General features: G+C 44.5%; 1 protein-coding gene across 3 annotated transcripts in view; it reads left to right on the forward strand.

Moving 5' to 3' along the window:
- Nucleotides 1–1,980: 1,980 nt before the first annotated feature.
- LOC134933080 (toll-like receptor 13) overlaps nucleotides 1,981–15,756 on the forward strand; it is an 82,402-nt gene continuing 68,626 nt past the window's right edge. For 2 of the 3 annotated variants that reach the window (XM_063928031.1, XM_063928032.1), the window contains exons 1-2: nucleotides 1,981–2,444; nucleotides 5,612–5,764. The gene's annotated coding sequence lies outside the window, so the exon portion shown is untranslated. The remainder of the gene's footprint in view (nucleotides 2,445–5,611; nucleotides 5,765–15,756) is intronic. The other variant, XM_063928033.1, reaches the window with a different exon arrangement.

Raw genomic sequence — 15,756 nt, forward strand, 5'->3', positions numbered from 1 at the left:
GTTGATCGCTCGCTAGCTGGTTTTAGCAGCCGTGCAAACGCATAGTCGCCGCCCACAGGGGAGTGTATTTTCGCTTTGCAAGTGTGCGAACGAACGCCTGTGCAGCCGAGCTGTGCAAAAACATTTTGTGCAGTTTCTGAATAGCTCTGAACTTGCTCAGTCCTTGCGATCACTTCAGTCTTTTTGGTGCCGGAATTGACGACACACACCCGCCCTCCAAACGCCCAGACACGCCTGCATTTTCCCTACCACTCCCAGAAAACGGTCAGTTGCCACCCATAAACGCCCTCTTTCTGTCAATCTTCTTGCGATCGGCTGTGCGTATGGATTATTCGTTAAATCCATAGCTAAGCAATGATACGCATTGTACTCGTAAGATGCGCGTGCGCATTGTGGTGCATACGCATGCACAGTAGAGACATGATCGCAGCGCAGCAAAAATCGTCAGCGTGTAATCAATTTGTGTGATGCTTTACAAACAACACGCACTTTAAATAGATAGACAGTTTACAACGGATAGGGTAGGATGTAAGCACATCCGGCCTGATTCAATACCGATGTTTATTGAGTTGAGCGATTTTTCAGTCTGTGGGAGCCCTCCCTTGTAGAATGAGTCTGATCATGTGACCATGGAAGATGGACCAAGGATGAGGGCTCATTTTATACCATAACTATTAATACTGTAGCAATACTTCAGTTGTAACTACACCATAAAATTACCCTGCAGGAAATGTGTATTCAATATATATGTTCTTAGAAATTTATACAACAGACATCTTATTGCTGAGAGACCATGATTTATTAAATGCAGAGGTTACTGATGGCAATAAGTGATACATAATGTACAGGCCTGGTAATTAATGCTGCCTTACCATTCATGTTTACATGTTATTTGATAGCTAATAGTTTCATAGACTTAAAAAATATCAGTATGACTACATAAAGGCCAGGGAATGAATGCTGCCTACAGTTCTAAACACCTGTTATTTGATACCTAATAGTTTTATAGAACATACAGTGCCAGTGTCACTAAGCAACATATACAGGATGCAGGCCAGGAAATGTATGCTTCCTACAAAGCCTACAAGCATTAATAGTTTTATAGACTTAGACAACACCATCCATTCTGTAAGAACACCATATAACATTGTGCCATGCGGCATAGCATAATTGTTTACCATCATACCTCAAATACATGTTAAATGACCTACATCTACATAATACACATGACTTTGTAAGGCACAATATGTATGGATGTTTAAATAATTTGAACACATGTGTACACTGAAATATGTTATTATAATTGCAATATTTACATGGTTATTTACTTTTTAGAAATGTTTGACAACAATTCTTTTAGTTGGCCCTTGGGAGCAGGAGATTAAGGAGCAGTTGGCTCGTGTGGGTCAGGCTCACCCATGCAGGGTGCACGCATTACCATGGATAGATTTTGGTTGCACTATTGCTCACTTATGTTTTTTGAAGCAGACAATGTTCTTCGCAAAATTATATTTTGGGATTCCTGTGCAAAGGACATTTTTCTCGGGCAACAACACCTACCAAAGCTTCTACTTGTACCTCTTGTGCTGTCACTTGTTGGTCTTGCAGTGCAAGTTGCTGTCTTCAAAACCCCATTACCTGCTAACTGCATTCTGTAACGCCTTGGTTAGTTAAATACAATAAGCTCTATGAAATTATGGACCCACATTAAAATAGATGGAATAGAATGCATAAGTATGTGTAACTGTATTTTTTTTACCAGTAATGCAAGGCAATAAACCTATGTATTAGGCCGGTATAAGTGACCCATGTTTGATGGAGTACAGGTAAAAAGAGACCCCCTATTACATGGGCATGGCAATTGAGGAGTAAAAAGGGGACTGGGGGAGCTTCTAGAAGTCCCATGCGCTATGCGCAGGTGAGCTGGATGAAAAACGGTTGATCCTGGGACGAGGGTCAACGGCCACAGTGTGAGGGAGACATGGCAGTTGGAGCTGGAGGGGAAGCTGCGGCATCAGAGGGAGACTGCTGCTGCTGCTGCAGGAACAGATTACCAGGTGTCGCTGGGGATTTAGGAGTGTGATCTGCGGAGCGCAAGCAAGAGGCTGACAGCGCTGAGTCTTACCTGAGTGAGAGAGAGGATAGGCAGTCACCTGAGTGAGTTGAGGACTCCGGTGATAAGGGGAGACATTGGCCACTACAGATCACGCGGATAACAGTCTCCACATAGTAACCAGAGCCTGAGCTGAAGCACATTCAAGGGGAGATGAAGCAGAGAACACCCCTGTCATTATTAAGGGAGGAGTCGGAGAAGCCCTAGTTCTAGACAGCCATATTACTATTAAAACTGTAAATACCCAGCTAGACCGCACCGCAAATACCTGCACCCTCACCCTTGTACTCATCGATGTAGCAGATGCTGGTACTCATCCCCTCACCTAAGGGTATGAAAAATAAATGTTTCCTGCACTATAAATATAAGCTGCTCATTATAAATAGAAAGATTTGGGTACATAAAACGAGCGCTAATGATTTATGTGGCACCTGTAAATAAAAGTTGGTTAGTAAATTCAATGTTTACAGCACCTTTTGGAGCTCTGTTGTGGTAACCAGTTGAGTCCAGAAGTAAACCTAAATTTCCCTACCTTCCTCCGATCCATGGGATTCCTCAGCCTGATGGAAACTGGCTGTCTGTGGTTTGTTGTTCAGTTGGAGTCTCTCCCATAATACCCACATTCTACTGTTTACCGAAAATCCATAAGGATTGCCAAAACCCTCCTGGCCGACCAATTGTATCTGGAATAAATTCAATTGTCAAAATATACAGATTTTTTTCTTCAGACATTGGTTACTGAACAGAAAAGCTACCTTCGAGATACTACAAGTATACTACAAAAACATATACAGTGGGAAGACAACTTTGTACTTTGCACTACTGATGTAAAGTCTCTGTACACCTGCATCTCACATGAGATAGGATGCTCTTACACCAGATTTTTTCTATCTAATAATACAAACTTATCCAATCAACAAATCAATTTCATTTTGGCGAATATTGAGTTCGTATTAACACACAACTATTTTTGGAACGATGACAAGTTCTATTTACAAAAGTATGGCACGGCCATGGGCACATCTTTGGCACCTAGTTATGCCAACCTATTTCTTGCCAAATGGGAGGACGACTACATCTGGACAAACAACCCATACATTAAATTTCTCAGATGTTGGTACCGCTACATAGACGACATATTTTTCGTATGGAGCGGGACGGAAGAAAAGTTGGAAGAGTTCAAAACCTACATTAACAGCAATACAATTAATCTAGAATTTGACACAACATCAAGCAAAGAAAAAAATCATCTATTTAGATTTAGAAATATATATTCACAACAGAACCATACAAAGACTCATTTCAAAACAGTGAATGGGAACAATATGCTTCCAGTTACAAGCAACCATCACAAAAATTGGATCTCAAATATTTCAAGAGGACAATTTCAAAGACTCAGAAGAAATTGCACTGTCCTGAATATGTTTGAAAAACAAAGTGAAGAAATTATGACAAAATTCATTGAAAAGGGATACCAAAGTGAAAGATTGGAGCAAGAAATCACCAAGGTAAAGCAAATGGAGAGAAGAGATTTATTGAAATACAAAGAAAAGAACAAAAATCTGGTTTCCTCCATCCCTTTCATTACACAATATACCAAAAATACAAAGGTGGTTGAAAATATGATAAGGACTCACTGGCATATCCTTTTACTAGATGGCATATTACGACCAATACTTCCGGATAAACCACAGATCATATATCAGAAGGCGAAGAACATAAAACAGACAGTAGTCTCCAGTTTTCTGAGAAACATCAAACAGCAAATTCCAACGAACACAAAAGGCTATTTTCGATGTTTCACCTGCAAAGCATGCAAGAACAATAAAGAATAATCTACTAAACCCGTAACAACATTTACATCTTACACCACCGGAAAAAACTACACAATTTTTGATCATCTTACCTGTGATACAGAAGGCATTATATATGTAGCTACTTGCCCGTGTGGCTATCAATATGTAGGGCAAACTAAAAGGAAGGCAAAAATCAGATTCACTGAACATATTTACATTGTAAATTGAGGATTAACAACTCACAGTCTATCTAATCATTTCCTAGTGAAACATACTAAAGATCCATCAGGGTTAATTTTTTTCCCCATCCAAAAAGTGAAGAAGAACTGGAGAGGAGATCTGGTTACAGAACTTAAGAAGAATGAAAGTAAATGGATGTTTGAGCTGCAAACATTACAACCACGAGGTCATAATATTGATATAGAATTAAACGTCTTTTTATAAATCAAACTATACATTTTCATAGTTGTGGCACCTGTATTTTATTGTTATATAATATCAGTCTTTTCAATACTGTTTTTATCCATGAGATTCCCGCAAATTTGACATCACTTCCGGACCTGAAGTTCCATTTTTTCAATAAAGTTTTAAGTATAAACAGAGATTTTAAACTAAAGCCATCCTTGAAAAAGTGCTGGAAAAAGCATGAAATGCGTTGGTGGACAAGTGGTAGCCTAGAAGGACCTTTACCATCTACAGAACAGTGAACCTGACGACTGCCGAGAGCCGAGTGACGTCACTCGCTCATTCCCGCTGTCACCTCCCAGCGTCATGTCTCTCCCGCTGGACGCAGCGGCAGAGAGACGCCAACTGAACAACAAACCACAGACAGCCAGTTTCCATCAGGCTGAGGAATTCCGTGGATCGGAGGAAGGTAGGGAAAGTTAGGTTTACTTTTGGACTCAACTGGTTACCACAACAGATCTCCAAAAGGGGCTGTAAACATTGAATTTACTAACCAACTTTTATTTACAGGTGCCACATAAATCATTAGCGCTCGTTTTATGTACCCAAACCCTCACCTAAGCGTGCTGGGTGACCCCAGTATATATGAGCAACCGTAGAGTGGGCATTAACTCTGCTCTAAATGACCAAGGATTCATCATAACTAATAATGAGGCAGATGTATTAACCTGGAGAAGGCATAAGAAAGTGATAAACCAGTGATAAGTGCAAGGTGATAAACGCACCAGCCAATCAGCTCCAATATGTAAATTAACAGTTAGGAGCTGATTGGCTGGTGCGTTTATCACCTTGCACTTATCACTGGTTTATCACTTCCTTATGCAGTCTCCAGGATTAATACATCTGCCCCTATATTCACTGTCACTCCAAAAGTTGGACACTATAATAGTATGTAATGGACTCTAAATCTAGTGGTTGTGGTACCTTCACCGACAAGCCACTAACTATACTATGCGGTGACTAAGAAATATACGTATGTATCCCTTCTCAGGAATAGAGACTGCATTATCGCATTATTAGAGTGATACAGTTAGAATTATTTAGCCAGATTGGAGGTGGCAGCAACAATAGTCAAGTTGATTAGAGCCATTCACAAACTGTGGATATCTACTTTTACATAGTGCATGTGTCTTATTGCAGCAGCCATACTTTGAGATAACTAAAGCTAAGTGTTACTGGATACATCACAACAGAGTCATTGTAACAGAGACATATCTCATCTGCTTGTGGGTCCTAGGCACATAGCAATGAAAAAAGGACACATTTTCTGCAAAAAAAAGGCGCCCAACATTAGCAGAGCTGGACGGCAGCTGTGTGGCATATTGAGGCAAGATGTAGGAGGACACATCTGTATCCAAGCAGAGGCAGAGGTCACAGTGTTAGTGGCCGTGTGAGTACTGTGTGTGTTTGGATTCATTGTGCAATAGTGTTCGGCATATGTGTAAGGGGCATTATGTCTGTCATGTGCAAAAATGCATTAATAATGTGCGACATATGTGGAAGGGGCATTATGTGTGTCATTCTGTGTATAAGGGCATTAATAAAGATTGGCATAATGTGTAAGGTGCATTATGATTATAAGGACATTAATAATGTGTGCCATATGTGTAAGGGGCATTACTGTGTGGTATTATGTGTATAAGGGTATTAATAAAGGTTGACATAATGTGTAAGGTGCATTATGTTTATAAGGACATTAATAATGTGTGCCATATGTGTAAGGGGCATTACTGTGTGGTATTATGTGTAGAAAGGCATTACTAATGTGTGGCATTATGTGTATAAGGTGCTCTGCTGTGTGGCGTAACATATAGAAAGGGCACTACTGTCTGAATAAAGAGCAATATGGTGTGGTGTAATGTGAATAATGGGCAATTTAGTGTGATGTAATCTGAATAAGGGGCACTACTGTAAGGAGTAATGTATATAAGGTAAAGTGGTACTACTATGTGATGTAACGTGAAGAAGGAACACTATTGCATGATATAATGTGAATAAAGTTGCACTACTGTGTGGCGTAATTTGAATTGGGGGTATTATTGTGTGGCCATGCCACTTCCCGGCAAGAACACACCCCTGTTTGGCCTGTGCGCAGAATGAGCGCACTGTTCCTATTTAAAATATAAGAGGTAGGAGCCCCAAAATGAGGACTGTTATGACTGAGGGTTGATGGTGATGGGAAAGGGGTGTAGAGTCAGAGGCCGAACTAGCAGCGGTGCTAGGTGGCACCAGCCAAAATCTTGCTTAGGGCATCATATTGATTAGGACTGACTCTGTACCAGGAGACTCAAATACATCAATTAGAAAGACTTCACCTTACCAGAAGCCTTGGCTAGCTTATATTCATTATTTTCAGGAAGGGCCCCAACGTATCAAGTGACTGTCTAATTTAATGAATACACGGGTATTCCATAGTAAAAAGATATGTACAAATGGGGGATTTCTGAATTATATTACTATTTTTTGTATTGCATGCAAATATTTTCATGTATAGGAAAAAGTAAGGGGGAATGTTAGTGTGAACTCTAATCTTTGTTCTAATGGTGCCCATACTCTTGTGCGATTGAGCGCTATACTTACCTTTGTCATTGTTTGGTAGAAGTGTATCAACACTAAAATTAATAGGCTTACCCAGGCTAGCCTATCACCAATAAAACAGGTTGGGTGGAGGCACTTAACGGTATCGGAACCCTGTTACTATAAATCTTTTAAAGCAAGAGAGGGTTACAGTTCCTTAGTACAGCCCTGTGTGACTGCCGCTCCCCTATTTGGGACTCTCTTATAGTGCTTCTTATCATCTGCGTTTTCCAGCACTGTGCAAGAGTAAACCTGGCCAAACACTTAAAGATTGATTGTCAAATCTGGCTGGTTGGAACAAAAATCTGGTAATGTTTGGGAGCAAATGGCAATTGACCATTTGCACCAAAACACTGAAAAACAATGGACAATTGTCATTTGGTCCCAGACATTACCAGGCTTTCATTCCAACCAGCCAGATTTGACAATCAATCTTTAGGTATATAGCCAGCTTAAGAGAGCAAGGTCAGGTCTGCTATAATTCCAACGCAAGCAACTGTTCTGATGCCCCCTCTGTGCTGGTGCTCAGGGCACATGCACCATTTGCCCCACCCTTGTTATGACACTGGGGTTGATACAGAATGGGAGACTGTTGTGTCTGCTTGTAAATGATGTTTAACATGGTTATACATTGCATACTTGCCTACTCTCCCGGAATCGCCGGGAGGCTCCCGTTAATCGTGTGGCACTCCCGGCCACCCGGAAAAGGAGGCAAGTCTCACGGAGCTTAGTGGAAACCCCTGATTACTCCCACAACTGACTGCACCAGGAAAAGTTAGATGGGTGAATCGTGTCATTGTACCCCCACCCCCGGCTTTGCAATGCCGGTAATGTAGACGTTGCATAGCGGGGGGGGGGGGGGGGGGGGCTGCAATGATGTGTATGCAATGACCTCCTGGTTAGCTGACCTGGCTGCTCCCGCCCGATAGTTGTCAAGTATGACACATTGTCATCAGGTTTTTTTGGTTCAGAAGAAAAATATGTATGACATCACCATCATACAGGACATTTAGGTTGAACAAAAGCGTAGGCCTGTGTAGCTGATGTGGAACCTGCAGCTGCTGGTGGTTTTAGTGCAAGTTACTAGGTGATTGCTAGACCAGCACTATGCTTTGTGCAAAATATCCAGCTGAAGCAGACATCCCATCTCTGTCTGTATGTGTTATGTTCTCTGTACTTGTAACCCAGAAGATAGGGTGGCAGCAGAAGAGTTCCAAGTACAGATGCGTGAAGCTGCGACAGAACTGGGGTACGCAGCAATACCTAATGGATAACCTAACTCTGTTGTCTCTCCCAAGTGGTCGGTCAACGCCTGCGAGACTATGGTTTCTTGGGCCCACGGCAGCCGCGTTTGGTTTGACAGGCGGATTATGTCTGCCCAACTCCGATGCCCGCCGGTGACAAGGCGTTAACTGAGACATAGAGAGAATAAAGGGAAAACTAACTAAGACAGATACAAAAGAGAAAGGGGAACTACTGAAAACTACAACTAATTTATGTGTGGCGCGGCCGCCAAGAGAACCGTAACTGAAGTAACATAGCCTAACCGCCAAATACAAAACTGTAGTAATAAGGCGAAGGCAGCAATGCGGAACCCTCCACAAAAATGACACAACCAAACACAAAAGAAAATAAGGCTTCAGCCAAACAGTGCGGCAAAGATGCTACTCATGACACCACGAAGGGTGTATGCAGAAGTAACAGGACCCCAAGGCTGAAGGTTCAGGATCACTGGACCGGAAGGCTGGAACAGATTCCCAGGACCACACTCCAGAAACCATGACACAGGACACAGGAACGGACTGGCTGCAAGCAGGAACACTCCAGACGCAGGATACAAACTCCACAGGAAGCTGACAGGTTCTCACAGGAACATACAGGTATCATGACAAACTTCTATCACCAGCAGTGGACTGCAGAGCTGGCTGGGTGATAAGGGAAGCATGCCCAATCAGGATGGCTGGAAGCCAGGCACAAGGTAATGGCCAAAATACTGGCAGGTGAGGTACACAGACAAGAGCCAGACTGCAGTACAGAGACTCACCACATAATGACCAAATATCTGACAGGTGAGGCTTAACACATAGAAACAGGCTGCAGTTACACAGACTCACCACCGGCGGCCAACAAGAGTCTTCTAAACCAGTACAAGAGAAATCCAGGCATGCAAACAGAACTATAACATAAAATTCATAAACAGAAAGCAAACAGGAATGAACCACTGCTTGTGGTTCATAACAGTACCCCCAACCCCCCCCCCCCTTGAGGAGGGATCAAAGGACCCCAAAATTCAGGTTTTTCAGAACAAGGGATACATTAAAAAACCTGACACACTGGTATAAACAGACAATGGCAATAAAACAGAAACAAGCTGTGGCAACAGCTTGTAACAGCGACCCCCCCCCCCCATCCCTTTGACGGTGGCCACTGGGCACAAGACAATTTTTCTTTCTAAACAAGGCAAGAGTCAGCAATTATTTATTTTTCTTATTATTATTTTTACATGGTTCTTGAGGTCTGACCAAGGTAATTCCCCAAACATTGTCTGAACTGATGGTACCTTCCAGCAAGGCTGGGTTCAATCCAGAGATTGGTCTTTTAACCTTTGGGGCTGAATTTTCAGAATAAGTACTGCTAGAAGATAGAAAAGCACATCCCGCAGTCAAAACAATAGGCTGAGATTTTTGTGCCGAGTTTATAGTATTCGGTGGACTCTCAGCAGATAAGACGGGAGACATAGAGTAACCTGAACCAAATTATTTTGAATCATATTTCTTAATAACTGCATCACTGAATGCCAGGGGATCCTGAAGAATGGGATCTTCATTTTTAATTAAGTTGGACGCCCATTCAAAAGGCTCCCCTCTAAAGGAATATATCAGATAGAGCACAAAGTTCTCTGAAGTGATGCCCAAAGATGGTCTAGACAGCATAATCGTGAAGTAGTGTTTGGTAAGCGCAAGAAATTGGACTAAGTCCCCATCAAAGACTATAGATGTTGAGATATCAAAAGAGTCAGGATCCGCTTCCTTCCCATCTGACTGACTGGAGTGCATTGCTGGGACCAGGTCACTACTGACCTTACTCGAGGCTGTAGCCTTCGGGACCCTCTTTGGGGCAGTGGCCTTTGAAACCCTCTTTGGGGCAGTGGCCTTTGGGACCCTCTTTGGGGCAGTGGCCTTTGGGACCCCCTCTGGGGCAGTGGCCTTTGGGACCCCCTCTGGGGCAGTGGCCTTCGGGACCCCCTCTGGGGCAGTGGCCTTTGGGACCCCCTTTGGGGCAGTGGCCTTCGGGACCCCCTCTGGGGCAGTGGCCTTCGGGACCCTCTTTGGGGCAGTGGCCTTCGGGACCCCCTCTGGGGTCAGCACCTCGGACTCCCTCTCTGGGAACGGACCATCGGACTCCCTCTCTGGGAACGGACCATCGGACTCCCTCTCTGGGAACGGACCATTGGACTCCCTCTCTGGGAATGGACCATTGGACTCCCTCTCTGGGAACGGACCATCGGACTCCCTCTCTGGGAACGGACCATCAGACTCCCTCTCTGGGTCAAATATTATCGAGACTTCTCCCGGGGTTATGGCCTCCGGGACTTTTGCTGAAGCTATGACCTTCAGAACCTCCGCTAAGCTATACGTCTTGAGTCCTTTCCTGGGGAAGCAACCTCTAGAACCCCTCCTGGGGTTGTGCCTCTCGAGACCCCACCTGGGGACATTGCTTCAAAGATCCCTTCAGGGGTTATGCTTCTCGAGTTCCCGTCTGGAGCTATGGCTTTAGATATCCTTTCTGGGGTTGCGCCTTTCAAGTCCCTACCTGGGGTAACAGCTTCAGAGACCCCTTCTGGGATAGACGCCTGAACCATTATATTCGATGCCCCTCTTAGACCCTGAGCATCGGGCACCACTCCAAGACCCTGAGCACTGGGCACCGCTCCAAGACCCTGAGCACCAGGCACTGCTCCAAGACCCTGGGCACGGGGCACAACTCCCGGAACCTGGGCATGGTGCAACACTCCAGGACCCTGGGCATCAGGCACTACTCCAGGACCCTGGGCATCGTCGGGCACTACTCCAGGACCCTGGACATCGGGCACTACTCCAGGACCCTGGGCATCAGGCACCACTCCAGGACCCTGGGCATCGGGCACCACTCCTAGACCCTGGGCATCAGGCACCGCTTCAGGACTCCGAGATTCCACTACTGGGGTTTGCAACTCTGATTCTACAGGAAAGTCAAGAGATGAGAGAAACATTCTCCTTTGATTCCTGAATCTATTATGGGACTCCCTAGCCCAAGGACCCCAATTATAGGACTGAGTGCTTTTTAGTGTGGGTTTCGTGACAAGTACCTCTGCCACAGTAGAGACAGGAGTAGGTCTTGAATCCTGATTCAACTTGGCCAGAGGGCAGGACTTGTCACCACATTTTGGCTTACATAACTCACAGGTCTGCAGATAGTGGCCTAAACCCCCACAATATAGGCACAAATTCAAGTTTCTTTACGACGCTGATGCTCCTCTTCTGAGAGCCTGGGCCGCAGGAAACTTTTAAACCTTTTCTCTCCAACCAAATCTGAGGATTCTCTTGTCACAATATTGTGAGCAAGAGTCTCTTTAGAGATAGAAGAACTCTCAACAAATTCAGGCAGGATAAGCAAAATGTTGGTCAGAAGGTTTTGCAGTTGCTTTAAGGATTGCTGCAAAACTTCCAGCCGCTCAGGTTTCAAGGCACTGAAAGCAGACTTCAGGGCTGAGAGAGATGCCTGCAGGGCTTGCATAGTAGGCACAGGAGGATTTCAGGCTAGACAGACAAGACTGGACTAGACAAGGCTGGACTGGATTCTGCACTGGACAAGACAAGGCTGGACTGGATTCTGCACTGGACAAGACAAGGCTGGACTGGATTCTGCACTGGACAAGACAAGGCTGGACTGGATTCTGCACTGGACAAGACAAGGCTGGACTGGATTCTGCACTGGACAAGACAAGGCTGGACTGGATTCTGCACTGGATTTTGGACTGGATTCTGGACTGGATTCTGGACTGGATTCTGCACTGAACACTGGACTGAACACTGGACTGAACCAAAAAATCAAAAACTACTCCATTTAGCTTTGTTTCTTTTTTGTTGTATGACTGGTGATACTGTTCTGTTCTCTGTACTTGGAACCCAGGAGATAGGGTGGCAGCAGAAGTGTTCCAAGTACAGATGCGTGAAGCTGTGACAGAACTGGGGTACGCAGCAATACCTAACGGAAAACCTAACTCCGTTGTCTCTCCCAAGTGGTCGGTCAATGCCTGCGAGACTATGGTTTCTTGGGCCCACGGACGCCACGTTTGACGGGCGGATTATGTCTGCCCGACTCTGATGCCCCCCGGTCTTAGTAGGTGACAAGGCATTAACCGAGACAGAGAGAGAACAAGGGGAAAACTAACTAAGACAGATACAAAAGAGAAAGGGGAACTACTGAAAACTACAACTAATTAATGTGCGACGCGGCCGCCAAGAAAACCGTAACCAAAGTAACACAGCCTAACCGCCAAATACAAAACCATAGTAATAAGGTTAAGGCAGCGATGCGGAATCCTCCACAAAAATAACACAACCAAACACAAATAAAGAAAATAAGGCTTCAATCAAACAGTGTGGCAAAGACGCTACTCTCGACACCACGAAGGGTGTATGCAGAAGGAACAGGACCCCAAGGCTGAAGGTTCAGGATCACTGGACCGGAAGGCTGGAACAGATTCCCAGGACCAGGCTCCAGAAACCAGGACACAGGAATGGACTGGCTGCAAGCAGGAACACTCCAGAGTACAAACGCAGGATACAAACTCCACAGGAAGCTGACAGGTTCTCACAGGAACATACAGGTATCATGACAAACTTCTATCACCAGCAGTGGACTGCAGAGCTGGCTGGGTGATAAGGGAAGCATGCCCAATCAGGATGGCTGGAAGCCAGGCACAAGGTAATGGCCAAAATACTGGCAGGTGAGGTACACAGACAAGAGCCAGACTGCAGTACAGAGAATCACCACATAATGACCAAATATCTGACAGGTGAGGCTTAACACATAGAAACAGGCTGCAGTTACATAGACTGACCACCGGCGGCCAACAAGAGTCTTCTAAACCAGTACAAGAGAAAACCTAGCATGCAAACAGAACTATAACATAAAATTAATAAACAGAAAGCAAACAGGAATGAACCACTGCTTGTGGTTCATAACAGTACCCCCTCCTTAAGGGTGGACTCCGGATACCCCATAAAAGCTAAGGGGAACAGAAACAGAAGTATAACATAAAATACATAACCAAAATGCAAAACAAGAATGAGCCACTGCCATGGAACATAACTGTATGGAGCAAATGCGCACAAACTGTAAGTCAACCAACATGCACAAAACATTAGCATAGCACTTCCATGAGACTGAATAGTTCAGTGCAATTGCATGGTCACAGCCTGGGTATCATCCAGAAATGCCCAATTCACTGATAGTGTGGTCTGTAGATGGTTTTCTCCTCCTCCCTGTCCCCATCAATCCATGTTTTTTTTTGCCCACCTTATCTGTCATAAACCCTTTATTTTACTATATAGCTTATCCATAGCATTACTTTTTTATTGTCATCTTTACTGTTCTTCTCACATTTTCTCCTCTGAAGGTGTTTTCATTTTCTGTATGCAGCCTGTATATCCCTATGTGTTTGCCTTTCATCTCCTTATTGTTATCCATTTTTTTGTTGTGGATAATATTGTGCTGTTCTTATTGGTTGAATTTCGAAAGTGTATTTGTTTTCATCATGAGGTGGTATGTGATGATAAGTATGGAAAATACCATAAGTGTAGATGTGTGTTATGCTGGAACTCTCTGGACATGCTATCACTGTACACTGGTGGGAGCAAACAGAGGGGCAGATGTAAGAACGTGCACTATGTGCTTTTTGCACATAGCGCACGCTAACTCCCGCTGTTACCGAATCACCGCTATGTATGATGCGGCTCAAAGCGGGAGTTTAAGGCAATCGCTATATGCATGGGGCTGCTTTGTTGTGTGCGCTGTGGCTATCTGAAGGTGAAGGCTCCCAGATGTATTACGGCTGGGGCAGTGGCTTACCATTCGGTAAGCCCCCTCGGTCCTTTCTGCTGGTCAGGGCTGGCGATGCCGTTCTGCAGTGTGTTCGTTATGTGTTTTTGTTAATCAAACTAACTTTATAGCTCGCCGCCACACACCTCCACAGCGGCGTCTGACATCACCCCCACATGGCTCCCGGCATCTCCTCAATGCCCGGCGCCGCACGGCGTCCTCACAGCTTATCCGCACATGCACCGGAACACCGCACAGGGCTCACTGGGGTGATGGCGTAGGCGTATGCGCACACAGACTACGATCGGTGCTGAAAGCCAAAACAGCACATCACCGAGGGACCTAGATAGCGCATCGCTAAGAGGGCAGGCTGGGGGATCATACATTCCGGTGATACGTGCAGGCAGATCCCGGCGAAAAACAGGAGAAGAGAGACAGCGTCAATAAGGAACGTAAAGTAAATGATAATACATCTGCCCCAGAGTTTCAGACCAACTCTCATTAACAATATGATAACATAATTTATATCACACTTTACCTTTATCTTGCCACTAGCAGGTCATCTTTTCTGGATTGCTGTAATCACACACAGGTGAGTTAATCTATTTTGCTGGGTCAGTAAATATCCCACCTGCTTCCACAGAAAGAAATCCTCAAAACATCACCTGAAGACTTGAAGGTTGTGGATAAGAACAAATGAATTAAATTATTACAGATATTAGAAGAGTGATCTAAGGAACAATAAGTCGTGCAGATAGAAGTCCAAAAACACCATAGAATCCTTTAGGATTTGCTACTCCTTTTGCAATTGCTCTCTTTTTCAAAGGGCATAGAAGTCTACAAAAAAAAGGAAGAAAGAGGGCAGGGGCGTAGCCAGAACTTTGTGGACCCCATAGCAACATTTTGAAGGGGCCCCCATCCCAATGCTTCTAGAGAGACACTTCTCTGCAGTAGTTGTTAATTTTATGCCCTATAATAGTGCCCTAGTTCATTTTCTGAACCATAGTAGAGCCTTATTTAATGTTACTCCCCATAGTAGTGCCCTAGTTTCTTTTATGAATCGCAGTAGTGCACTGCCTGCACCTATGGTAGCTACGCCCTTGAAAGAGGGTGCTCCATAGTGCAAATTAATAATTGATTTTTTAAAAAGTGTAAGTTAGGTAAGATATAACGTACCAGACAAAAAAAAAAAAAAATATGACTCAGGATGCGATGTACCAATGGGAAAATGCAGTAAAAACCCAGTTTCCGGGGGTTTAACTGCATTTCCCGGTATATACTAACCCCCAGCCGCCGTGTTTTCAATGCAGAGGGTAACGCCAGCTATAGAAGCCTGTGGGCTTCTCTCCGCATTGGATGCTGTCAGAGGGATCTTATTGGATCCTTCCCAGCATGTCATGCGCAGGTGGACTCCCGGGTCATAAAGCCGGGGAAGTCCAGGGAAGGGAGAACATCCCGAAGGACAGCTCTTATCTGAAGAGCTATCCTTTGCAATATCAAGTATGCAATTGGTAATGGTGCGATGCTTGGCGATGTGTGGCAGGATGTACACTGCAAGGTTAGTACATCCCAACCTCAAGTAGAAATAAATTGAAGATGCTGTACGCTTACTGTATATGTATGGCCATCAGCCATGGCTCCTACCTTTCATTCCCATGGCGTCTGCTCTGCTGGTCTGAAATGTACGGCATGTGCTTGAACCCCTCACATGCCCACAAA

Source organism: Pseudophryne corroboree, chromosome 6, assembly GCF_028390025.1.
Source record: "Pseudophryne corroboree isolate aPseCor3 chromosome 6, aPseCor3.hap2, whole genome shotgun sequence".
NCBI classification, from domain to species: Eukaryota; Metazoa; Chordata; class Amphibia; order Anura; family Myobatrachidae; genus Pseudophryne; species Pseudophryne corroboree.